The following is a 25,683-nucleotide window of genomic DNA, read 5'->3' on the forward strand; positions in this document are numbered from 1 at the left end:
CTGTCTCTTTCTGTGTCTCTCTCTGTCTCTATCTCTGTCTCTCTCTGTCTCTCTCTTTGTCTCTCCCTGTCTCTCTCTGTCTCTCTGTCTCTCTCGGTCTGTCTCTCTCTGTCTCTCTCTGTCTCTCTCTGTCTCTCTCTGTCTCTCTCTGTGTCTCTCTCTGTCTCTCTATCTCTGTCTCTCTCTGTGTCTCTCTCTGTCTCTCTCTGTGTCTCTGTCTCTCTCTTTCTCTCTCTCTGTCTCTCTCTGTCTCTCACTCTGTCTCTCCCTGTCTCTCTCTGTTTCTCTGTCTCTATATGTCTCTCTCTGTCACTCTCTCTGTATCTCTCTGTCTAGCTCTGTCTCTTTCTGTGTCTACCTGTGTCTCGCTCTCTATCTCTGTCTTTCTCTGTCTGTCTCTTTTTCTCTCTCTGTCTCTCTCTGTCTCTCTCTGTCACTCTCTCTGTCTCTCTCTCTGTCTCTCTCTGTCTCTCTCTCTGTCTCTCTCTCTCGGGTTCTCTCTTTCTCTCTCTGTGTCCCTCTCTGTCTCTCTCTGTTTCTATCTTTGTCTCTCTTTCTGTCGCTCTTTCTGTCTCACTCAGTCTATTTCACTCTGTCTCTGTCTCTCTCTGTCTCTCTCTCTGTCTCTCTTTCTGTCTCTCTCACTCTCTCTATGTCTCTCTGTCTCTCTCTATGTCTCTCTCTATCCCTATCTCTGTCTCTGTCTGTCTCTCTCTGTGTCTCTCTCTGTCTCTCTCTGTGTCTCTCTCTGTCTGTCTCTCTCTGAATCTCTCTGTGTCTCTTTCAGTCTCTGTACCTCTCTGTGTCTCTCTCTCTTTCTCTCTCTGTGTTTCTCTCTGTCTCTCTCTGTCTCTACCTCTGTCTCTCTCTGTCTCTCTCTTTGTCTCTCCCAGTCTCTCTCTGTCTCTCTGTCTCTCTCGGTCCCTCTCTCTGTCTCTCTCTGTCTCTCTCTGTCTCTCTCTGTGTCTTTATCTGTCTCTCTCTCTGTCTCTCTCTGTGTCTCACTCTCTGTCTCTCTCTGTGTCTCTGTCTTTCTCTTTCTCTCTCTCTGTCCCTCTCAGTCTCTCTCTCTGTCTCTCTCTGTCTCTCTCTCTGTTTCTCCCTGTCTCTCTCTGTCTCTCTGTCTCTCTATGTGTCTCTCTGTCTCTCTCTCTGTATCTCTCTGTCTAGCTCTTCTCTCTCTGTGTCTCCCTGTGTCTCGCTCTCTATCTGTGTCTCTCTGTCTCTCTCTTTTTCTCTCTCTGTCTCTCTCTGTCTCTCTCTGTCTCTCTCTGTCTCTCTCTGTCTCTCTCTGTCTCTCTTTCTGTCTCTCTCTCTGTCTCTCTCTTTCCTCTCTGTGTCTCTCTCTGTCTCTCTCGGTCTCTATCTCTGTCTCTCTTTCTGTCTCACTCAGTCAATCTCACTCTGTCTCTGTCTCTCTCTGTCTCTCTCTCTGTCTCTCTTTCTGTCTCTCTCACTCTCTCTATGTCTCTCTGTCTCTCTCTATGTCTCTCTCTATCCCTATCTCTGTCTCTCTCTGTCTCTCTCTCTGTGTCTCTCACTCTCTCTCTCTATCTCTCTCTGTCTCTCTTTGTCTCTATCTGTCTCTCTATCTCTCTCTCTGTCTCGTTCTCGGTCTCTCTCTGTCTCTCTTTGTCTCTCTCTCTCTGTCTATCTCTTCCTCTCTCTTTGTCTCTCTGTGTCTCTCTGTGTCTCTCTCTGTCTCTCTCTGTCTCTCTCTCTGTCTCTCTCTCTGTCTCTCCCTGTGTCTCTCTGTCTCTCTGTCTCTCTATGTCTCTCTCTGTCTCTCTCTCTGTATCTCCCTGTCTAGCTCTGTCTCTCTGTGTGTCTCCCTGTGTCTCGCTCTCTATCTCTGTCTCTCAATGTCTCTCTCTTTTTCTCTCTCTGTCTCTCTATCTGACTCTCTCTGTCTCCCGCTGTCTCTCTCTCTGTCTCTCTCTTTCTCTCTCTGTGTGTCTCTGTGTCTCTCTCTGTCTCTATCTCTGTCTCTCTTTCTGTCTCACTCAGTCTCGCTCTCTGTCTCTCTCTGTCTCTCTGTCTCTCTCTCTGTCTTTCTTTATCTCTCTCTGTCTCTCTCTGTCTTTCTCTGTCTCTCTCTGTCTCTATCTCTGTCTCTCTCTGTCTCTCTCTTTTTCTCTCCCTGTCTCTCTCTGTACCTCTCTGTCTCTTTTTCTGTCTCTCTCACTCTCTCTATGTCTCTCTCTGTCTCTCTATATGTCTCTCTCTATCTCTATCTCTGTCTCTCTCTGTCTTTCTCTGTGTCTCTCACTCTCTCTCTATCTCTCTCTGTCTCTCTCTTTGTCTCTCTCTGTGTCTCTCTCTGTCTCTCTCTGTGTCTCTCTCTGTCTCTCTCTGTCTCTATCTCTGTCTCTCTCTGTCTCTCTCTTTGTCTCTCCCTGTCTCTCTCTGTACCTCTCTGTTTCTCTCTCTTTCTCTCTCTGTGTCTCTCTCTGTCTCTCTCTGTCTCTATCTCTGTCTCTCTCTGTCTCTCTCTTTGTCTCTCCCAGTCTCTCTCTGTCTCTCTGTCTCTCTCTGTCCCTCTCTCTGTCTCTCTCTGTCTCTCTCTGTCTCTCTCTGTCTCTCTCTGTCTCTCTCTGTGTCTTTATCTGTCTCTCTCTCTGTCTCTCTCTGTGTCTCACTCTCTGTCTCTCTCTGTGTCTCTGTCTTTCTCTTTCTCTCTCTCTGTCCCTGTCAGTCTCTCTCTCTGTCTCTCTCTGTCTCTCTCTCTGTCTCTCCCTGTCTCTCTCTGTCTCTCTGTCTCTCTATGTGTCTCTCTGTCTCTCTCTCTGTATCTCTCTGTTTAGCTCTTCTCTCTCTGTGTCTCCCTGTGTCTCGCTCTCTATCTCTGTCTCTCTGTCTCTCTCTTTTTCTCTCTCTTCTCTCTCTGTCTCTCTCTGTCTCTCTCTGTCTCTCTTTCTGTCTCTCTCTCTGTCTCTCTCTTTCCTCTCTGTGTCTCTCTCTGTCACTCTCGGTCTCTATCTCTGTCTCACTTTCTGTCTCACTCAGTCAATCTCACTCTGTCTCTGTCTCTTTCTGTCTCTCTCTCTGTCTCTCTCTCTTTCTGTCTCTCTCACTCTCTCTATGTCTCTCTCTGTGTCTCTCTGTCTCTATCTGTCTCGCTCTCTTTCTCTCTTTGTCTCTCTCTGTCTTTTTCTGTCTCTCTCTGTGTCTCCCTCTGTGTCTCTCTGTCTCTATCTCTGTCTCTCTCTCTGTCTCTCCCTGTCTCTCTCTGTCTCTCTGTCTCTCACTGTCCCTCTCTGTCTCTCTCTCTGTCTCACTCAGTCTATCTCACTCTGTCTCTCTCTTTCTCTCTCTCTGTGTCTTTATCTGTCTCTCTCTCTGTCTCTCTCTGTGTCTCACTCTCTGTCTCTCTCTGTGTCTCTGTCTTTCTCTTTCTCTCTCTCTGTCCCTGTCAGTCTCTCTCTCTGTCTCTCTCTGTCTCTCTCTCTGTCTCTCCCTGTCTCTCTCTGTCTCTCTGTCTTTCTATGTGTCTCTCTGTCTCTCTCTCTGTATCTCTCTGTTTAGCTCTTCTCTCTCTGTGTCTCCCTGTGTCTCGCTCTCTATCTCTGTCTCTCTGTCTCTCTCTTTTTCTCTCTCTTCTCTCTCTGTCTCTCTCTGTCTCTCTCTGTCTCTCTTTCTGTCTCTCTCTCTGTCTCTCTCTTTCCTCTCTGTGTCTCTCTCTGTCACTCTCGGTCTCTATCTCTGTCTCACTTTCTGTCTCACTCAGTCAATCTCACTCTGTCTCTGTCTCTTTCTGTCTCTCTCTCTGTCTCTCTCTCTTTCTGTCTCTCTCACTCTCTCTATGTCTCTCTCTGTGTCTCTCTCTGTCTCTATCTGTCTCGCTCTCTTTCACTCTTTGTCTCTCTCTGTCTTTTTCTGTCTCTCTCTGTGTCTCCCTCTGTGTCTCTCTGTCTCTATCTCTGTCTCTCTCTCTGTCTCTCCCTGTCTCTCTCTGTCTCTCTGTCTCTCACTGTCCCTCTCTATCTCTATCTCTGTCTCTCTCTGTCTCTCTCTGTGTCTCTCACTCTCTCTCTATCTCTCTCTGTCTCTCTCTTTGTCTCTCTCTGTGTCTCTCTCTGTCTCTCTATCTCTATCTCTGTCTCGTTCTCTGTCTCTCTCTGTGTCTCCCTGTGTCTCGCTCTCTATCTCTGTCTCTCTCTGTCTCTCTCTTTTTCAATCTCTCTGTCTCTCTATCTGTCTCTCTCTGTCTCCCGCTGTCTCTCTCTCTGTCTCTCTCTTTCTTTCTCTGTGTGTCTCTGTGTCTCTCTCTGTCTCTATCTCTGTCTCTCTTTCTGTCTCACTCAGTCTATCTCACTCTGTCTCTGTCTCTCTCTGTCTATCTCTCTGTCTCTCTCTCTTTCTGTCTCTCTCACTCTCTCTATGTCTCTCTCTGTGTCTCTCTCTATCCCTATCTCTGTCTCTCTCTGTCTCTCTCTCTTTCTCTCTGTGTCTCTCTCTCTGTCTCTTTTTGTCTCTCTCTGTGTCTCCCTCTGTGTCTCTCTGTCTCTATCTCTGTCTCTCTCTGTCTCTCCCTGTCTATCTCTGTCTCTCTGTCTCTCTCTGTCCCTCTCTGTCTCTCTATCTGTCTCACTCAGTCTATCTCACTCTGTCTCTGTCTCACTCTGTCTCTCTCACTCTGTCTCTCTTTCTGTCTCTTTCACTCTCTCTATTTCTCTCTCTGTCCCTCTATATGTCTCTCTCTATCTCTATCTCTGTTTCTATCTGTCTCTCTTTCTGTCTCTCTCACTCTCTCTCTATCTCTCTCTGTCTCTCTCTTTGTCTCTCTCTGTGTCGCTCTCTGTCTCTCTATATCTCTCTCTGTCTCTTTCTCTGTCTCTCACTTTGTCTCTCTCTCTCTGTCTCTCTCTTCCTCTCTCTGTGTCTCTCTCTGTCTCTCTCTGTCTCTGTCTGTGTCTCTCTCTGTCTCTCTATGTCTCTCTCTCTTTGTCTCTTTTCTGTCTCTCTCTCTGTCTCTCTCTCTATCCCTATCACTGTCTCTCTCTGTCTCTCTTTCTGTCTCTCTCACTCTCTCTCTATCTCTCTCTGTATCTCTCTTTTCTCTCTCTGTGTCTCTCTCTTTCTCTCTATATCTCTCTCTGTCTCTTTCTCTGTCTCTCTCTGTCTCTCTCTTTGTCTCTGTCTCTCTCTCTTTGTCTCTCTCTTCCTCTCTCTGTGTCTCTCTCTGTCTCTCTCTTTCTCTTTCTGTCTCTCTCTGTCTCTTTCAGTCTCTTTCTGTCTTCGCTGTCTCTCTCTCTGTCTCTCCCTGTTTCTCTCTTTGTCTCTCTCTGTCTCTCTCTGTCTCTCTCTGTGTCTCTCTCTGTCTCTCTATGTCTCTCTCTTTGTCTCTTTTCTGTCTCTCTCTGTCCCTCTCTCTGTCTTTCTCTGTATCTCTGAATCTTTCTCTGTCTCTCTCTGTATCTCACTGTGTCTGTCTGTGTCTCTCTCTGTCTCTCTATGTCTCTCACTGTATGTCTCTCTCCATCTCTCGCTGTCGCTCTCTTTCTCTGTCTCTCTCTGTCTCTCTCTCTGTCTTTCTTTATCTCTCTCTGTCTCTCTCTGTCTTTCTCTGTCACTCTCTGTCTCTCTCTCTGTCTCTCTCTGTCTCTCTTTGTCTCTCTTTGTATCTCTCTGTCTCTCTCTGTTTCTCTCTCTGTCTCATCTGTCTCTCTCTGTCTCTCTCTCTGTCTCTCTCTGTCTCTCTGTGTCTCTCTCTCTCTGTCTCTCTCTGTGTCTCTCTGTCTCTCTCTGTTTCTCCCTCTTTCTCTATCTCTGTCTCTCTCTGTCTCTATCTCTGTCTCATCTGTCTCTCTCTGTCTCTCTCTGTCTTTCTCTGTCTCTCTTCGTCTCTCTCTCTTTCTATTTCTCTCTCTCTTTGTCTTTCTCTGTATCTCTCTGTCCCTCTCTGTGTCTCTCTCTGTCTCTCTCTGTGTCTCTCTGTCTCTCTCTCTGTCTCTCTCTGTCTCTATCTCTGTCTCATCTGTCTCTCTCTGTCTCTCTGTCTCTCTCATTCTCTGTCATTCTGTCTCTGTCTCTCTCTCTGTATCTCTCTATCTGTCTCTGTCTCTCTCTGCCTCTCTCTCGGTCTCTCTCTGCCTCTCTCTGTGTCTCTCTCCCTGTCTCTCTCTGTCTCTATCTCTTTGTCTCATTTCTGTATCTGTCTGTCTCTCTATGTCTTTCTCTCTGTCTTTCTTTGTCTCTCTCTGTATTTCTATGTCTCTCTATGTCTTTCTCTCTGTATCTCTCTGTCTCTCTTTGTCTCTCTCTGTCTCTCTCTGTCTTACTTTGTCTCTCTCTGTATTTCTATGTCTCTCTATGTCTCTCTATATATATCTCTCTGTCTCTCTTTGTCTCTCTCTGTCTCTCTCTGTCTCTCTATGTCTCTCTCTGTTGCTCTCTGTCTTTCTCTAGATCTCTCTCTATCACTATCTCTGTCTCTCTCTGTCTCTGTCTGTGTCTCTCTCTGTCTCTCTATGCCTCTCACTGTATGTCTCTCTCCATCTCTCGCTGTCGCTCTCTTTCTCTGTCTCTCTCTGTCTCTCTCTCTATCTTTCTTTATCTCTCTCTGTCTCTCTCTGTCTTTCTCTGTCACTCTCTGTCTCTCTCTCTGTCTCTCTCTGTCTCTCTTTGTCTCTCTCTGTATCTCTCTGTCTCTCTCTGTTTCTCTCTCTGTCTCTCTCTCTGTCTCATCTGTCTCTCTCTGTCTCTCTCTCTGTCTCTCTCTGTCTCTCTGTGTCTCTGTCTCTCTGTCTCTCTCTGTGTCTCTCTGTCTCTCTCTGTTTCTCCCTCTTTCTCTATCTCTGTCTCTCTCTGTCTCTATCTCTGTCTCATCTGTCTCTCTCTGTCTCTCTCTGTCTTTCTCTGTCTCTCTTCGTCTCTCTCTCTTTCTATTTCTGTCTCTCTTTGTCTTTCTCTGTATCTCTCTGTCCCTCTCTGTGTCTCTCTCTGTCTCTCTCTGTGTCTCTGTCTCTCTCTCTGTCTCTCTCTGTCTCTATCTCTGTCTCATCTGTCTCTCTCTGTCTCTCTGTCTCTCTCATTCTCTGTCATTCTGTCTCTGTCTCTCTCTCTGTATCTCTCTATCTGTCTCTGTCTCTCTCTGTCTCTCTCTGCCTCTCTCTCTGTCTCTCTCTGCCTCTCTCTGTGTCTCTCTCCCTGTCTCTCTCTGTCTCTATCTCTTTGTCTCTTTTCTGTCTCTGTCTGTCTCTCTATGTCTTTCTCTCTGTCTTTCTTTGTCTCTCTCTGTATTTCTATGTCTCTCTATGTCTCTCTCTCTGTATCTCTCTGTCTCTCTTTGTCTCTCTCTGTCTCTCTCTGTCTTACTTTGTCTCTCTCTGTATTTCTATGTATCTCTATGTCTCTCTCTCTATATCTCTCTGTCTCTCTTTGTCTCTCTCTGTCTCTCTCTGTCTCTCTATGTCTCTCTCTGTTGCTCTCTGTCTTTCTCTAGGTCTCTCTCTATCACTATCTCTGTCTCTCTCTGTCTCTCTCTGTCTCTCTCTGTCTCTCTCTGTGTCTCTCTCTGTCTCTCTCTGTCTGTCTCTCTCTATGTCTCTCTCTGTGTCTCTGTCTCTCTCTTTCTCTCTCTCTGTCTCTCTCTGTCTCTCACTCTGTCTCTCCCTGTCTCTCTCTGTTTCTCTGTCTCTCTATGTCTCTCTCTGTCTCTCTCTGTATCTCTCTGTCTAGCTCTGTCTCTTTCTGTGTCTACCTGTGTCTCGCTTTCTATCTCTGTCTTTCTCTGTCTCTCTCTTTTTCTCTCTCTGTCTCTCTCTGTCACTCTCTCTGTCTCTCTCTGTCTCTCTCTGTCTCTCTCTCTCTGTCTCTCTCTCTGTCTCTCTCTTTCCTCTCTGTGTCCATCTCTGTCTCTCTCTGTGTCTATCTTTGTCTCTCTTTCTGTTGCTCTTTCTGTCTCACTCAGTCTATTTCACTCTGTCTCTGTCTCTCTCTGTCTCTCTCTCTCTGTCTCTCTTTCTGTCTCTCTCACTCTCTCTCTGTCTCTCTGTCTCTCTCTATGTCTCTCTCTATCCCTATCTCTGTCTCTCTCTGTCTCTCTCTGTGTCTCTCTCTGTCTCTCTCTGTGTCTCTCTCTGTCTCTCTCTCTCTGAATCTCTCTGTGTCTCTTTCTGTCTCTCTCTCTGTACCTCTCTGTGTCTCTCTCTGTCTCTCTCTGTGTCTCTCTCTGTCTCTCTCTGTCTCTATCTCTGTCTCTCTCTGTCTCTCTCTTTGTCTCTCCCTGTCTCTCTCTGTCTCTCTGTCTTTCTCGGTCTCTCTCTCTGTCTCTCTCTGTCTCTCTCTGTCTCTCTCTGTGTCTCTCTCTGTCTCTATCTCTGTCTCTCTCTGTCTTTCTCTTTCTCTCTCTCTGTCCCTCTCTGTCTCTCTCTGTCTCTCTCTGTCTCTCTGTCTCTCCCTGTCTCTCTCTGTCTCTCTGTCTCTCTCTGTCTCTCTCTCTGTATCTCTCTGTCTAGCTCTTCTCTCTCTGTGTCTCCCTGTGTCTCGCTCTCTATCTCTGTCTCTCTCTGTCTCTCTCTTTTTCTCTCTCTGTCTCTCTGTCTCTCTCTGACTCTCTCTGTCTCTCTCTGTCTCTCTTTCTGTCTCTCTCTCTGTCTCTCTCTTTCTCTCTCTGTGTCTCTCTCTCTGTCTCTCTCGGTCTCTATCTCTGTCTCTCTTTCTGTCTCACTCAGTCAATCTCACTCTGTCTCTGTCTCTCTGTCTCTCTCTTTCTGTCTCTCTCACTCTCTCTATGTCTCTCTCTGTGTCTCTCTCTGTCTCTATCTGTCTCTCTCTCTTTCTCTCTGTGTCTCTCTCTGTCTTTTTCTGTCTCTCTCTTTGTCTCCCTCTGTGTCTCTCTGTCTCTATCTCTGTCTCTCTCTCTGTCTCTCCCTGTCTCTCTCTGTCTCTCTCTGTCTCTTTTTCTGTCTCTCTCACTCTCTCTATGTCTCTCTCTGTCTCTCTATATGTCTCTCTCTATCTCTATCTCTGTCTCTCTCTGTCTCTCTTTCTGTCTCTCTCACTCTCTCTCTATCTCTCTCTGTCTCTCTCTTTGTCTCTCTCTGTGTCTCTCTCTGTCTCTCTATCTCTCTCTCTGTCTCTTTCTCTGTCTCTCTCTGTCTCTCTCTTTGTCTCTCTCTCTCTGTCTCTCTCTTCCTCTCTCTGTGTATCTCTGTGTCTCTCTGTATCTCTCTGTGTCTCTCTCTGTCTCTCTCTGTCTCTCTTTCTGTCTCTCTCTGTCTCTCCCTGTCTCTCTCTGTCTCTCTGTCTCTCTATGTCTCTCTCTGTCTCTCTCTCTGTATCTCCCTGTCTAGCTCTGTCTCTCTCTGTGTCTCCCTGTGTCTCGCTCTCTATCTCTGTCTCTCAATGTCTCTCTATTTTTCTATCTCTGTCTCTCTGTGTCTCTCTCTGTCTCTCTCTCTTTCTCTCTCTTTGTCTCTATCTGTCTCTCTCTGTCTCTAACTCTGACTCTCTTTCTGTCTCACTCAGTCTATCTCACTCTGTCTTTGTCTCTCTCTGTCTCACTCTCTGTCTCTCTCTATCTGTCTCTCTCTGTCTCTCTCTCTATCTCTCCCTGTCTCTCTCTATCTCTCTGTGGCTCTATGTCTCTCTCTGTCTCTCTCTCTGTATCTCTGTCTAGCTCTGTCTCTCTCTGTGTCTCCCTGTGTCTCGCTTTCTATCTCTGTCTCTCTCTTTTTCTCTCTCTGTCTCTCTATCTGTCTCTCTCTGTATCCCGCTGTCTCTCTCTCTGTCTCTCTCTTTATCTCTCTGTGTCTCTCTCTGTCTCTCTCGGTCTCTATCTCTGTCTCTCTTTCTGTCTCACTCAGTCAGTCTCACTCTGTCTCTTTCTCTCTCTGTCTCTCTCTCTGTCTCTCTCTCTTTCTGTCTCTCTCACTCTCTCTATGTGACTCTCTGTGTCTCACTCTGTCTCTATCTGTCTCTCTCTTTCTCTCTGTGTCTCTCTCTGTCTTTTTCTGTCTCTCTCTGTGTTTCACTCAGTGTCTCTCTGTCTCTATCTCTGTCTCTCTCTCTGTCTCTCCCTGCCTCTCTGTCTCTCTGTCTCTCTCTGTCCCTCTCTGTCTCTCTCTCTGTCTCACTCAGTCTATCTCACTCTGTCTCTCTCTGTCTCTCTCTGTCTCTTTTTCTGTCTCTCTCACTCTCTCTATGTCTCTCTCTGTCTCTCTATATGTCTCTCTCTATCTCTATCTCTGTCTCTCTCTGTCTCTCTTTCTGTCTCTCTCACTCTCTCTCTATCTCTCTCTGTCGCTCTCTTTGTCTCTCTCTGTGTCTCTCTCTGTCTCTCTATCTCTCTCTGTCTCTTTCTCTGTCTCTCTCTGTCTCTCTCTTTGTCTCTCTCTCTGTCTCTCTCTTCCTCTTTCTCTGTCTCTCTGTGTCTCTCTGTATCTCTCTGTGTCTCTCTCTGTCTCTCTCTGTCTCTCTTTCTGTCTCTCTCTCTGTTTCTCCCTGTCTCTCTCTGTCTCTCTGTCTCTCTATGTCTCTCTCTGTCTCTCTCTCTGTATCTCCCTGTCTAGCTCTGTCTTTCTCTGTGTCTCCCTGTGTCTCGCTCTCTATCTCTGTCTCTCAATGTCTCTCTCTTTTTCTCTCTCTGTCTCTCTCTGTCTCTCTCTGTCTCTCTCTCTTTCTCTCTCTCTTTCTCTCTCTGTGTCTCTCTCTGTCTTTCCCTGTCTCTATCTCTGACTCTCTTTCTGTCTCACTCAGTCTATCTCACTCTGTCTTTGTCTCTCTCTTTCTCACTCTCTGTCTCTCTCTCTCTCTGTCTCTCTCTATCTCTCCCTGTCTCTCTCTATCTCTCTGTCGCTCTATGTCTCTCTCTGTATCTCTCTCTGTATCTCTCTGTCTAGCTCTGTCTCTCTCTGTGTCTCCCTGTGTCTCGCTCTCTATCTCAGTCTCTCTCTGTCTCTCTCTTTTTCTCTCTCTGTCTCTCTCTCTGTCTCTCTCTGTCTCCCGCTGTCTCTCTCTCTGTCTCTCTCTTTCTCTCTCAGTGTCTCTCTCTGTCTCTCTCTGTCTCTATCTCTGTCTCTCTTTCTGTCTCACTCAGTCTATCTCACTCTGTCTCTGTCTCTCTCTCTGTCTCTCTCTCTTTCTCTCTCTCTCACTCTCTCTATGTCTCTCTCTGTGTCTCTCTCTATCCCTATCTCTGTCTCTCTCTGTCTCTCTCTCTGTCTCTCTCTGTCTCTCTCTCTTTCTCTCTGTGTCTCTCTCTGTCTCTTTTTGTCTCTCTCTGTGTCTCCCTCTGTGTCTCTCTGTCTCTATCTCTGTCTCTCTCTGTCTCTCTCTCTGTCTCTCCCTGTCTATCTCTGTCTCTCTGTCTCTCTCTGTCCCTCTCTGTCTCTCTATCTGTCTCACTCAGTCTATCTCACTCTGTCTCTGTCTCACTCTGTCTCTCTCTGTCTCTCTTTCTGTCTCTTTCACTCTCTCTATTTCTCTCTCTGTCTCTCTATATGTCTCTCTCTATCTCTATCTCTGTCTCTCTCTCTCTCTCTTTCTGTCTCTCTCACTCTCTCTCTATCTCTCTCTGTCTCTCTCTTTGTCTCTCTCTGTCTCTCTATATCTCTCTCTGTCTCTTTCTCTGTCTCTCTCTTTGTCTCTCTCTCTGTCTCTCTCTTCCTCTCTCGGTGTCTCTCTGTGTCTCTCTGTATCTCTCTGTTTCTCTCTCTGTCTCTCTCTGTCTCTCTTTCTGTCTCTCTCTCTGTATCTCCCTGTCTAGCTCTGTCTTTCTCTGTGTCTCCCTGTGTCTCGCTCTCTATCTTTGTCTCTCAATGTCTCTCTCTTTTTCTCTCTCTGTCTCTCTCTGTCTCTCTCTGTCCCTCTCTCTTTCTCTCTCTCTTTCTCTCTCTGTGTCTCTCTCAGTCTCTCTCTGTCTCTATCTATGACTCTCTTTCTGTCTCACTCAGTCTATCTCACTCTGTCTTTGTCTCTCTCTGTCTCACTCTCTGTCTCTCTCTCTCTGTCTCTCTCTGTCTCTCTCTATCTCTCCCTGTCTCTCTCTATCTCTCTGTCGCTCTATGTCTCTCTTTGTCTCTCTCTCTGTATCTCTCTGTCTAGCTCTGTCTCTCTCTGTGTCTCCCTGTGTCTCGCTCTCTATCTCAGTCTCTCTCTGTCTCTCTCTTTTTCTCTCTCTGTCTCTCTCTGTCTCTCTCTGTCTCCCGCTGTCTCTCTCTCTATCTCTCTCTTTCTCTCTCAGTGTCTCTCTCTGTCTCTCTCTGTCTCTATCTCTGTCTCTCTTTCTGTCTCACTCAGTCTATCTCACTCTGTCTCTCTCTCTGTCTCTCTCTCTTTCTGTCTCTCTCACTCTCTCTATGTCTCTCTCTGTGTCTCTCTCTATCCCTATCTCTGCCTCTCTCTGTCTCTCTCTGTCTCTCTCTGTCTCTCTCTCTTTCTCTCTGTGTCTCTCTCTGTCTCTTTTTGTCTCTCTCTGTGTCTCCCTCTGTGTCTCTCTATCTCTATCTCTGTCTCTCTCTGTCTCTCTCTCTGTCTCTCCCTGTCTATCTCTGTCTCTCTGTCTCTCTCTGTCCCTCTCTGTCTCTCTATCTGTCTCACTCAGTCTATCTCACTCTGTCTCTGTCTCACTCTGTCTCTCTCTGTCTCTCTTTCTATCTCTTTCACTCTCTCTATTTCTCTCTCTCTGTCTCTCTATATGTCTCTCTCTATCTCTATCTCTGTCTCTCTCTCTCTCTTTCTGTCTCTCTCACTCTCTCTCTATCTCTCTCTGTCTCTCTCTTTGTCTCTCTCTGTCTCTTTCTGTCTCTCTCTGTCTCTTTCTGTCTCTCTCTGTCTCTCTCTGTCTCTCTCTCTGTCTCTCTCTGTTTCTCTCATTGTCTCTCTCTGTTTCTCTCTGTCTCTCTCTGTGTCTCTCTCTGTCTCTCTATGTCTCTCTCTGTATGTCTCTCTCTATCTCTCTCTGTTGCTCTCTCTCTTTCTCTGTCTCTCTCTCTTTGTCTCTTTTCTGTCTCTCTCTGTCTCTCTGTCTGTCTCTCTCTGTATCTCTGACTTTTTCTCTGTCTCTCTGTATCTCACTGTGTCTCTATCTGTCTCTCTCTCTCTGTCTGTGTCTCTCTCTGTCTCTCTATGTCTCTCACTGTATGTCTCTCTCCATCTCTCGCTGTCGCTCTCTCTCTTTCTCTGTCTCTCTCTGTCTCTCTCTCTGTCTTTATTTATCTCTCTCTGTCTCTCTCTGTCTCTCTCTGTCTTTCTCTGTCACTCTCTGTCTCTCTCTCTGTCTCTCTCTGTTTCTCTTTTTCTCTCTCTGTAGCTCTCTGTCTCTCTCTGTTTCTCTCTCTGTCTCTCTCTCTGTCTCATCTGTCTCTCTCTGTCTCTCTCTCTGTCTCTCTGTGTCTCTCTCTCTGTCTCTCTCTGTGTCTCTGTCTCTCTCTGTTTCTCCCTCTGTCTCTCTCTCTGTCTCTCTCTGTCTCTATCTCTGTCTCATCTGTCTCTCTATGTCTTTCTCTGTCTCTCTTTGTCTCTCTCTCTTTCTATCTCTGTCTCTCTTTGTCTCTCTGTATCTCTCTGTCCCTCTCTGTGTCTCTCTCTGTCTCTCTCTGTGTCTATCTGTCTCTCTCTGTCTCTATCTCTGTCTCATCTGTCTCTCTCTCTGTCTCTCTGTCTCTCTCATTCTCTGTCATTCTGTCTCTGTCTCTCTCTCTGTATCTCTCTATCTGTCTCTGTCTCTCTTTGTCTCTCTCTCTCTTTGACTCTTTTCTCTCTGTCTCTCTCTGTCTCTCTCGGCCTCTCTCTGTGTCTCTCTCCCTGTCTCTCTCTGTCTCTATCTCTTTGTCTCTTTTCTGTCTCTTTCTGTCTCTCTATGTCTTTCTCTCTGTCTTTCTTTGTCTCTCTCTGTATTTCTATGTCTCTCTATGTCTCTCTCTCTGTATCTCTCTGTCTCTCTTTGTCTCTCTCTGTCTCTCTCTGTCTTACTTTGTCTCTCTCTGAATTTCTATGTCTCTCTATGTCTCCCTCTATATATCTCTCTGTCTCTCTTTGTCTCTCTCTGTCTCTCTCTGTCTCTCTATGTCTCTCTCTGTCTCTCTCTGTTGCTCTCTGTCTCTCTCTATGTCTCTCTCTATCCCTATCTCAGTCTCTCTCTGTCACTCTCTGTGTCTCTCTCTGTCTCTCTCTCTCTGTCTCTCTCTGTGTCTCTCTCTGTCTCTCTCTGTGTCTCTGTCTCTCTCTTTCTCTCTCTCTGTTTCTCTCTGTCTCTCACTCTGTCTTTCCCTGTCTCTCTCTGTTTCTCTGTCTCTCTATGTCTCTCTCTGTCTCTCTCTCTGTATCTCTCTGTCTAGCTCTGTCTCTTTCTGTGTCTACCTGTGTCTCGCTCTCTATCTCTGTCTTTCTCTGTCTCTATCTTTTTCTCTCTCTCTCTCTCTGTCTCTCTCTGTCTATCTCTCTGTCTCTCTCTCTGTCTCTCTCTTTCTCTCTCTTTGTCCCTCTCTGTCCCTCTCTGTTTCTATCTTTGTCTCTCTTTCTGTCGCTCTTTCTGTCTCACTCAGTCTATTTCACTCTGTCTCTGTCTCTCTCTGTCTCTCTCTCTCTCTGTCTCTCTTTCTGTCTCTCTCACTCTCTCTATGTCTCTCTGTCTCTCTCTATCCCTATCTCTGTCTCTCTCTCTCTGTGTCTCTCTCTGTCTCTCTCTGTGTCTCTCTCTCTGAATCTCTCTGTGTCTCTTTCTGTCTCTCTCTCTGTACCTCTCTGTGTCTCTCTCTCTGTCTCTTTCTGTGTCTCTCTCTGTCTCTCTCTGTCTCTATCTCTGTCTCTCTCTGTCTCTTTCTTTGTCTCTCCCTGTCTCTCTCTGTCTCTCTGTCTCTCTCGGTCTCTCTCTCTCTGTCTCTCTCTGTCTCTCTCTGTCTCTCTCTGTGTCTCTATCTGTCTCTCTCTCTGTCTCTCTCTGTGTCTCACTCTCTGTCTCTCTCTGTGTCTCTGTCTTTCTCTTTCTCTCTCTCTGTCCCTCTCTGTCTCTCTCTCTGTCTCTCTCTGTCTCTCTTTCTGTCTCTCCCTGTCTCTCTCTGTCTCTCTGTCTCTCTATGTCTCTCTCTGTCTCTCTCTCTGTATCTCTCTGTCTAGCTCTTCTCTCTCAGTGTCTCCCTGTATCTCGCTCTCTATCTCTGTCTCTCTCTGTCTCTCTCTTTTTCTCTCTCTGTCTCTCTCTGTCTCTCTCGGTCTCTCTCTGTCTCTCTTTCTGTCTCTCTCTCTGTCTCTCTCTTTCTCTCTCTGTGTCTCTCTCTGTCTCTCTTGGTCTCTACCTCATCTCTCTTTCTGTCTCACTCAGTCAATCTCACTCTGTCTGTGTCTCTCTCTGTCTCTCTCTCTGTCTCTCTCTCTTTCTGTCTCTCTCACTCTCTCTATGTCTCTCTCTGTGTCTCTCTCTGTCTCTATCTGTCTCTCTCTCTCTGTGTCTCTCTCTGTCTTTTTCTGTATCTCTCTGTGTCTCTCTCTGTGTCTCTCTCTGTCTCTCTCTGTGTCTCTGTCTCTCTCTTTCTCTCTCTCTGTCTCTCTCTGTCTCTCACTCTGTCTCTCCCTGTCTCTCTCTGTTTCTCTGTCTCTATATGTCTCTCTCTGTCACTCTCTCTGTATCTCTCTGTCTAGCTCTGTCTCTTTCTGTGTCTACCTGTGTCTCGCTCTCTATCTCTGTCTTTCTCTGTCTCTATCTTTTTCTCTCTCTGTCTCTCTCTGTCTCTCTCTGTCTATCTCTCTGTCTCTCTCTCTGTCTCTCTCTTTCTCTCTCTTTGTCCCTCTCTGTCCCTCTCTGTTTCTATCTTTGTCTCTCTTTCTGTCGCTCTTTCTGTCTCACTCAGTCTATTTCACTCTGTCTCTGTCTCTCTCTGTCTCTCTCTCTGTCTCTCTTTCTGTCTATCTCACCCTCTCTATGTCTCTCTGTCTCTCTTTATGTCTCTCTCTATCCCTATCTCTGTCTCTCTCTCTCTCTGTGTCTCTCTCTGTCTCTCTCTGTGTCTCTCTCTCTCTGAATCTCTCTGTGTCTCTTTCAGTCTCTCTCTCTGTACCTCTCTGTGTCTCTCTCTCTGTCTCTTTCTGTGTCTCTCTCTGTCTCTATCTCTGTCTCTCTCTGTCTCTCTCTTTGTCTCTCCCTGTCTCTCTCTGTCTCTCTGTCTCTCTCGGTCTGTCTCTCTCTGTCTCTCTCTGTCTCTCTCTGTCTCTCTCTGTCTCTCTCTGTGTCTCTCTCTGTCTCTCTATCTCTGTCTCTCTCTGTGTCTCTCTCTGTCTCTCTCTGTGTCTCTGTCTCTCTCTTTCTCTCTCTCTGTCTCTCTCTGTCTCTCACTCTGTCTCTCCCTGTCTCTCTCTGTTTCTCTGTCTCTCTATGTCTCTCTCTGTCTCTCTCTCTGTATCTCTCTGTCTAGCTCTGTCTCTTTCTGTGTCTACCTGTGTCTCGCTCTCTATCTCTGTCTTTCTCTGTCTCTATCTTTTTCTCTCTCTGTCTCTCTCTGTCTCTCTCTGTCTATCTCTCTGTCTCTCTCTCTCTCTATGTCTCTCTGTCTCTCTCTATGTCTCTCTCTATCCCTATCTCTCTCTGTGTCTCTCTCTGTCTCACTCTGTGTCTCTCTCTCTCTGAATCTCTCTGTGTCTCTTTCTGTCTCTCTCTCTGTACCTCTCTGTGTCTCTCTCTCTGTCTCTTTCTGTGTCTCTCTCTGTCTCTCTCTGTCTCTATCTCTGTCTCTCTCTGTCTCTCTCTTTGTCTCTCCCTGTCTCTCTCTGTCTCTCTGTCTCTCTCGGTCTCTCTCTCTCTGTCTCTCTTTGTCTCTCTCTGTCTCTCTCTGTCTCTCTCTGCCTCTCTCTGTCTCTCTCTGTGTCTCTATCTGTCTCTCTCTCTGTCTCTCTCTGTGTCTCACTCTGTGTCTCTCTCTGTGTCTCTGTCTTTCTCTTTCTCTCTCTCTGTCCCTCTCTGTCTCTCTCTCTGTCTCTCTCTGTCTCTCTTTCTGTCTCTCCCTGTCTCTCTCTGTCTCTCTGTCTCTCTATGTCTCTCTCTGTCTCTCTCTCTGTATCTCTCTGTCTAGCTCTTCTCTCTCAGTGTCTCCCTGTGTCTCGCTCTCTATCTCTGTCTCTCTCTGTCTCTCTCTTTTTCTCTCTCTGTCTCTCTCTGTCTCTCTCTATGTGTTTCTCTGTGTCTCTGTCTCTGTATCTCTGTCTCTCTGTCTGTCTCTCTCTCTGTCTTTGTTTGTCTCTCTCTGTGTCTCTCTCTGTCTCTCTCTGTCTCTCTCTCTCTGTATCTCTCTGTCTCTCTCTGTCTCTCTCTGTGTCTTTCTTTGTCTCTGTCTCTCTGTGTCTCTCTCTGTCTCTCTCTGTGTCTCTCTCTGTCTCCCTCTGTCTCCATCACTGTCTCTCTCTGTCTCACTCTCTCACTTTCTGTCTCTCTCACTCTCTCTATGTATCTCTCTGTGTCTCTCTCTGTCTCTCTGTCTCTATCTCTGTCTCTTTCTGTCTCTCTCTCTGTCTCACTCAGTCTATCTCACTATGTCTCTGTCTCTCTCTGTCTCTCTCTATGTCTCTCTCTATCCCTATCTCTGTCTCTCTCTGTCTCACTCTCTCACTTTCTGTCTCTCTCACTCTATGTCTCTCTATATCTCTCTCTGTCTCTTTCTCTGAATCTCTCTGTCTCTCTCTGTCTCTCTCTTTGTCTCTGTCTCTCTCTCTCTCTGTCTCTCTCTTCCTCTCTCTGTGTCTCTCTGTGTTTCTCTGTGTCTCTCTCTCTCTGTCTCTCTCTCTGTCTCTCTCTTTGTCTTTCTCTTTCTCTCTCTGTGTCTCTCTCTGTCTCTCTTTATGTCTCTCTCACTCTCTCTATGTCTCTCTCTGTCTCTCTCTATATCTCTCTCTATCCCTATCTCTGTCTCTCTCTGTTTCTCTCTGTGTCTCTCTCTGTCTCTCTCTGTGTCTCTCTCTGTCTCTCTCTGTGTCTCTCTCTGTCTCTCTCTCTGTCTCTCTCTGTCTCTCTCTCTGTCTCTCTCTGTCTCTCTCTTTGTCTCTCTCTGTCTCTCTTTGTCTCTATCTCTGTCTCTCTCTGTCTCTCTCTTTGTCTCTCCCGGTCTCTCTCTGTCTCTCTCTGTCTCTCTCTGTCTCTCTCTGTGTATCTCTTTATCTCTCTCTGTCTCTCTCTGTGTCTTTCTTTGTCTCTGTCTCTCTCTGTTCTTCTCTCTGTCTCTCTCTGTCTCTCTCTATGTCTCTCTCTGTCTCTCTCTGTCTCCATCACTGTCTCTCTCTGTCTCACTCTCTCACTTTCTGTCTCTCTCACTCTCTCTAAGTCTCTCTCTGTCTCTCTCTCTGTCTCTCTATATCCCTATCTCAGTCTCTCTCTGTCTCTCTTTCTGACTCTCTCACTCTCTCTCTGTCTCTCTCTTTGTCTCTGTCTCTCTCTCTGTCTCTCTCTGTGTCTCTCTCTGTCTCTCTATATTTCTCTCTGTCTCTTTCTCTGTCTCTCTCTGTCTCTCTCTTTGTCTCTAACTCTCTCTCTGTCTCTCTCACTCTCTCTATGTCTCTCTCTGTCTCTCTCCATCTCTCTCTGTGTCTCTCTCTGTCCCTCTCTCTGTCTTTCATTGTCTCTCTCTTTATTTCAATGTCTCACTATGTCTCTCTCTCTGTCTCTCTTTGTCTCTCTCTCTCTCTGTCTCTCTCTGTCTCTCTCTGTCTCTCTCTGTGTCTCTCTCTGTCTCTCCCTGTCTCTCTCTGTCTCTTTGTCTCTCTATGTCTCTCTCTGTCTCTCTTTGTCTCTCTCTCTCTCTCTGTCTTTCTTTGTCTCTCTCTGAATTTCTATGTCTCTCTATGTCTCCCTCTATATATCTCTCTGTCTCTCTTTGTCTCTCTCTGTCTCTCTCTGTCTCTCTATGTCTCTCTCTGTCTCTCTCTGTTGCTCTCTGTCTCTCTCTATGTCTCTCTCTATCCCTATCTCTGTCTCTCTCTGTCTCTCTCTGTCTCTCTCTGTGTCTCTCTCTGTCTCTCTCTCTCTGTCTCTTTCTGTGTCTCTCTCTGTCTCTCTCTGTGTCTCTGTCACTCTCTTTCTCTCTCTCTGTCTCTCTCTGTCTCTCACTCTGTCTCTCCCTGTCTCTCTCTGTTTCTCTGTCTCTCTATGTCTCTCTCTGTCTCTCTCTCTGTATCTCTCTGTCTAGCTCTGTCTCTTTCTGTGTCTACCTGTGTCTCGCTCTCTATCTCTGTCTTTCTCTGTCTCTATCTTTTTCTCTCTCTGTCTCTCTCTGTCTCTCTCTGTCTATCTCTCTGTCTCTCTCTCTGTCTCTCTCTTTCTCTCTCTTTGTCCCTCTCTGTCCCTCTCTGTTTCTATCTTTTTCTCTCTTTCTGTCGCTCTTTCTGTCTCACTCAGTCTATTTCACTCTGTCTCTGTCTCTCTCTGTCTCTCTCTCTCTCTGTCTCTCTTTCTGTCTCTCTCACTCTCTCTATGTCTCTCTGTCTCTCTCTATGTCTCTCTCTATCCCTATCTCTGTCTCTTTCTCTCTCTGTGTCTCTCTCTGTCTCTCTCTGTGTCTCTCTCTCTCTGAATCTCTCTGTGTCTCTTTCTGTCTCTCTCTCTGTACCTCTCTGTGTCTCTCTCTGTCTCTTTCTGTGTCTCTCTCTGTCTCTCTCTGTCTCTATCTCTGTCTCTCTCTGTCTCTCTCTTTGTCTCTCCCTGTCTCTCTCTGTCTCTCTGTCTCTCTCGGTCTCTCTCTCTCTGTCTCTCTTTGTCTCTCTCTGTCTCTCTCTGTCTCTCTCTGCCTCTCTCTGTCTCTCTCTGTGTCTCTATCTGTCTCTCTCTCTGTCTCTCTCTGTGTCTCACTAGGTGTCTCTCTCTGTGTCTCTGTCTTTCTCTTTCTCTCTCTCTGTCCCGCTCTGTCTCTCTCTCTGTCTCTCTCTGTCTCTCTTTCTGTCTCTCCCTGTCTCTCTCTGTCTCTCTATCTCTCTATGTCTCTCTCTGTCTCTCTCTCTGTATCTCTCTGTCTAGCTCTTCTCTCTCAGTGTCTCCCTGTGTCTCGCTCTCTATCTCTGTCTCTCTCTGTCTCTCTCTTTTTCTCTCTCTGTCTCTCTCTGTCTCTCTCTATGTGTTTCTCTGTGTCTCTGTCTCTGTATCTCTGTCTCTCTGTCTGTCTCTCTCTCTGTCTTTGTTTGTCTCTCTCTGTGTCTCTCTCTGTCTCTCTCTGTCTCTCTCTCTCTGTATCTCTCTGTCTCTCTCTGTCTCTCTCTGTGTCTTTCTTTGTCTCTGTCTCTCTGTGTCTCTCTCTGTCTCTCTCTGTGTCTCTCTCTGTCTCCCTCTGTCTCCATCACTGTCTCTCTCTGTCTCACTCTCTCACTTTCTGTCTCTCTCACTCTCTCTATGTATCTCTCTGTGTCTCTCTCTGTCTCTCTGTCTCTATCTCTGTCTCTTTCTGTCTCTCTCTCTGTCTCACTCAGTCTATCTCACTATGTCTCTGTCTCTCTCTGTCTCTCTCTATGTCTCTCTCTATCCCTATCTCTGTCTCTCTCTGTCTCACTCTCTCACTTTCTGTCTCTCTCACTCTATGTCTCTCTATATCTCTCTCTGTCTCTTTCTCTGAATCTCTCTGTCTCTCTCTGTCTCTCTCTTTGTCTCTGTCTCTCTCTCTCTCTGTCTCTCTCTTCCTCTCTCTGTGTCTCTCTGTGTTTCTCTGTGTCTCTCTCTCTCTGTCTCTCTCTTTGTCTTTCTCTTTCTCTCTCTGTGTCTCTCTCTGTCTCTCTTTATGTCTCTCTCACTCTCTCTATGTCTCTCTCTGTCTCTCTCTATATCTCTCTCTATCCCTATCTCTGTCTCTCTCTGTTTCTCTCTGTGTCTCTCTCTGTGTCTCTCTCTGTCTCTGTCTGTGTCTCTCTCTGTCTCTCTCTCTGTCTCTCTCTGTCTCTCTCTCTGTCTCTCTCTGTCTCTCTCTTTGTCTCTCTCTGTCTCTCTTTGTCTCTATCTCTGTCTCTCTCTGTCTCTCTCTTTGTCTCTCCCGGTCTCTCTCTGTCTCTCTCTGTCTCTCTCTGTCTCTCTCTGTGTATCTCTTTATCTCTCTCTGTCTCTCTCTGTGTCTTTCTTTGTCTCTGTCTCTCTCTGTTCTTCTCTCTGTCTCTCTCTGTCTCTCTCTATGTCTCTCTCTGTCTCTCTCTGTCTCCATCACTGTCTCTCTCTGTCTCACTCTCTCACTTTCTGTCTCTCTCACTCTCTCTAAGTCTCTCTCTGTCTCTCTCTCTGTCTCTCTATATCCCTATCTCAGTCTCTCTCTGTCTCTCTTTCTGACTCTCTCACTCTCTCTCTGTCTCTCTCTGTCTCTCTCTTTGTCTCTGTCTCTCTCTCTGTCTCTCTCTGTGTCTCTCTCTGTCTCTCTATATTTCTCTCTGTCTCTTTCTCTGTCTCTCTCTGTCTCTCTCTTTGTCTCTAACTCTCTCTCTGTCTCTCTCACTCTCTCTATGTCTCTCTCTGTCTCTCTCCATCTCTCTCTGTGTCTCTCTCTGTCTGTCTCTGTCCCTCTCTCTGTCTTTCATTGTCTCTCTCTTTATTTCAATGTCTCACTATGTCTCTCTCTCTGTCTCTCTTTGTCTCTCTCTCTCTCTGTCTCTCTCTGTCTCTCTCTGTCTCTCTCTGTCTCTCTCTGTGTCTCTCTCTGTCTCTCCCTGTCTCTCTCTGTCTCTTTGTCTCTCTATGTCTCTCTCTGTCTCTTTCTGTCTCTCTCTGTCTCAATCTCTGTCTCTCTCTGTTTCTCTATTTGTCTCAATCTGTTTCTCTCTGTCTCTCTCTATATCTCTCTCTGTCTCTCTTTGTTTCTCTCTGTAGGTCTCTTTCTGTCTCTCTCTGTCGCTCTCTGTCTTTCTCTGTCTCGATCTGTCTCTCTCTCTTTGTCTCTTTTCTGTCTCTGTCTGTCTCTCTCTCTGTCTCTCTCTGTCTCTCTCTGTCTTTCTTTGTTTCTCTCTGTATTTCTATGTCTCTCTCTCTGTCTCTCTCTCTGTCACTCTCTGTCTCTCTCTATGTCTCTCTCTATCCCTATCTCTGTCTCTCTCGGTCTCTCTGTCTCTCTCTGTCTCTCTCTGTGTGTCTCTCTGTCTCTCTGTCTCTCTATGTATCTCTCTGTCTCTCTCTCTGTATCTCTCTGTGTAGCTCTGTCTCTCTCTGTGTCTCACTGTGTCTCCCTCTCTATCTCTGTCTCTTTCTCTCTCTCTCTTTCTCTCTCTGTTTCTCTCTGTCTCTCTCTTTCTCTCTCTCTGTCTCTCTCTCTCTGTCTCTCTCTCTGTCCCTCTCTGTGTCTCTCTCTGTCTCTCTCTGTCTCTATCTCTGTCTCTCTTTCTGTCTCTCTCACTCTCTCTATGTTTCTCTCTATGTCTCTCTATATCCCTTTCTCTGTCTCTCTCTGTATTTCTCTCTCTTTCTCTCTGTCTCTCTCTGTGTCTCTCTATGGCTCTCTCTCTAGGTCTCTCTCTGTGTCTCTCTGTGTCTCTCTCTCTTTCTTTCTGTGTCTCTCTCTGTCTCTTTCTGTCTCTCTCTGTGTTTCTCTCTGTGTCTCTCTGTCTCTATCTCTGTCTCTCTGTCTCTCTCTCTGTCTCTCCCTGTCTCTCTCTGTCTCTCTTTCTCTCTCTGTCCCTCTCTTTCTCTCTCTCTGTCTCTCTCTGTCTTTATCTCTGTCTCTCTGTCTCTCTCTCTGTCTCTCTCTGTGTCTCTCTGTCTCTCTCTATGTCTCTGTCTATCCCTATCTCTGTCTCTCTCTGTCTCTCTTTCTGTCTCTCTCACTCTCTGTCTCTCTCTGTCTCTCTATATCTCTCCTTGTCTCTTTCTCTGAATCTCTCTCTCTCTGTCTCTCTCTTCCTCTCTCTGTGTCTCTCAGTGTTTCTCTGTGTCTCTCTCTCTGTCTCTCTCTGTCTCTCTCTCTGTCTCTCTCTTTGTCTTTCTCTTTCTCTCTCTGTGTCTCTCTCTGTCTCTCTTTATGTCTCTCTCACTCTCTCTATGTCTCTCTCTGTCTCTCTCTATATCTCTCTCTATCCCTATCTCTGTCTCTCTCTGTCTCTCTCTGTGTCTCTCTTTGTCTCTCTCTGTCTCTCTCTGTCTCTCTCTGTCTCTCTCTGTCTCTCTCTGTCTTTCTTTGTTTCTCTCTGTTTTTCTATGTCTCTCTATTTCTCTCTATCTTTCTGTCTCTCTTTGTCTCTCTTTGTCTCTAAATGTCTCTCTCTGTCTCTCTCTGTCTCTCTCTGTCTCTCTCTCTGTCGCTCTCTGTCTCTATCTATGTCTCTCTCTATCCCTATCTCTGTCTCTCTCGGTTTCACTCTGTCTTTCTCTGTCTCTCTCTGTCTCTCTCTCTTTGTCTCTTTTCTGTCTCTGTCTGTTTCTCTCTCTGTCTCTCTCTGTCTCTCTCTGTCTTTCTTTGTTTCTCTCTGTATTTCTATGTCTCTCTATTTCTCTCTCTCTATCTTTCTGTCTCTCTGTCTCTCTCTGTGTCTATCTCTGTCTCTCTCTGTCTCTCTCTGTCTCTCTCTGTCTCTCTCTCTGTCGCTCTCTGTCTCTATCTATGTCTCTCTCTATCCCTATCTCTGTCTCTCTCAGTTTCACTCTGTATCTTTCTGTCTCTCTCTGTGTCTCTCTCTGTCTTTCTCTCTGTCTCTCTCTCTGTGTCTCTCTCTGTCTCTGTCTCTGTCTGTCTCTGTGTCTCTGTCTCTCTCTTTCTCTCTCTCTGTCTCTCTCTGTCTCTATCTATGTCTCTCTCTGTCTCTCTCTCTGTCTCTCCCTGTCTCTCTCTGTCTCTCTGTCTCTCAATGACTCTCTCTGTCTCTCTCTCTGTATCTCTCTGTCTAGCTCTGTCTCTCTCTCTGTCTCCCTGTGTCTCCCTATTTATCTCTGTCTCTCTCGGTTTCTCTCTCTGTCTCTCTCTGTCTCTCTCTGTCTCTCTCTCTTTCGCTCTCTGTCTCTCTCTCTGTCTCTCTCTATCCCTATCTCTGTCTCTCTCGGTCTCACTCTGTCTCTCTCTGTCTCTCTCTGTGTCTCTCTCTGTCTCTCTCTCTCTGTCTCTCTCTCTGTGTCTCTCTCTGTTTCTCTCTGTCTGTCTCTTTGTCTCTGTCTCTCTCTTTCTCTCTCTCTGTCTCTCTCTGTCTCTCTCTCTGTCTCTCTCTGTCTCTCTCTCTGTCTCTCCCTGTCTCTCTCTGTCTCTCTTTCTCTCTATGTCTCTCTCTGTCTCTCTCTCTGTATCTTTCTGTCTAGCTCTTTCTCACTCTGTGTCTCCCTGGGTCTCGCTCTTTATCTCTGTCTCCCTCTGTATCTCTCTGTCTGTCTCTCTGTCTATCTCTGTCTCTCTCTCTCTGTCTCTCTCTCTGTCTCTCTCTTTCTCTCTCTGTGTCTCTCTCTGTCTCATTCTGTCTCTATCTCTGTCTCTATTTCTGTCTCACTCAGTCTATTTCACTCTCTCTCTGTGTCTCTCTGTCTCTCTGTCTCTCTTTCTGTCTCTCTCACTCTCTCTATGTCTCTCTCTGTCTCTCATTATGTCTCTCTCTATCCCTATCTCTGTCTCTCTCTTCCTCTCTCTGTGTCTCTCTCTGTCTCTCTCTATGTCTCTCTTTCTCTTTCTGTCTCTCTCTGTCTCTTTCTGTCTCTCTCTGTCTCTCTCTGTTTCTCTCTTTTTCTCTCTCTGTCTCTCTCTGTCTCTCTCTCTTTCTCTCTATATCTCTCTCTGTATGTCTCTCTCTGTCTCTCTTTGTCTCTCTCTGTCTCTCTCTCTGTCTCTCTCTATGTCTCTCTGTCTCTTTCTCTGTCTTTCTCTGTGTCTCTCTCTGTCTCTCTCTGTCTCTTTCTCTCTCCCTCTGTCTCTGTCTCTCTCTGTCTCTCTCTCTGTCTCTCTCTGTTACTATTTTTGTCTCTCTCTGTCTCTCTCTGTCTCTCTCTGTGTCTCTCTCTGTCTCTCTACATCTCTCTCTGTATTTCTCTCTCTGTCTCTCTCTGTCTCTTTCTGTGTCTCTCTCTGTCTCTCTCTGTCTCTCTCTGTCTCTCTCTGTCTCTTTCTCTCTCCCTCTGTCTCTGTCTCTCTCTGTCTCTCTCTCTGTCTCTCTCTGTTACTATTTTTGTCTCTCTCTGTCTCTCTTTGTCTCTCTCTGTGTCTCTCTCTGACTCTCTACATCTCTCTCTGTATTTCTCTCTCTGTCTCTCTCTGTCTCTTTCTGTGTCTCTCTCTGTCTCTCTCTATCTCTATCTCTGTCTCTCTCTGTCTCTCTCTCTGTCTCACTCAGTCTATCTCACTCTGTCTCTGTCTGTCTCTGTCTCTCTCTCTTTCTCTCTTTCTGTCTCTCTCATTCTCTCTATGTCTCTCTCTATGGCTCTCTCTATCCCTATCTCTGTCTCTCTCTGTCACTCTTTCTGTCTCTCTCACTCTCTCTCTGTCTCTCTCTGCCTCTATCTTTGCCTCTGTCTCTCTCTGTGTATCTCTCTGTGTCTCTCTCTGTCTCTCTATATCTCTCTCTGTCTCTTTCTCTGTCGCTCTCTGTCTTTCTCTGTCTCTCTCAGTCTCTCTCTCTTTGTCTCTTTTCTGTCTCTGTCTGTATCTGTCTGTCTCTCTCTTTCTCTCTCTCTGTCTTTCTTTGTCCCTCTCTATTTCTATGTCTCTCTACGTCTCTCTCTCTGTCTCTGTCTCCTCTCTTTGTCTCTCTCTGTCTCTCTCTGTCTGTCTCTCTCCATCGCTCTCTGTCTCTCTCTATGTCTCTTTATATCCCTATCTCTGTCTCTCTCTGTCTCTC

The sequence above is a fragment of the Mus caroli genome, unplaced genomic scaffold (genome assembly GCF_978045245.1).
Source record: "Mus caroli unplaced genomic scaffold, Mus_caroli_1 scaffold_21, whole genome shotgun sequence".
Taxonomy (NCBI): domain Eukaryota; kingdom Metazoa; phylum Chordata; class Mammalia; order Rodentia; family Muridae; genus Mus; species Mus caroli.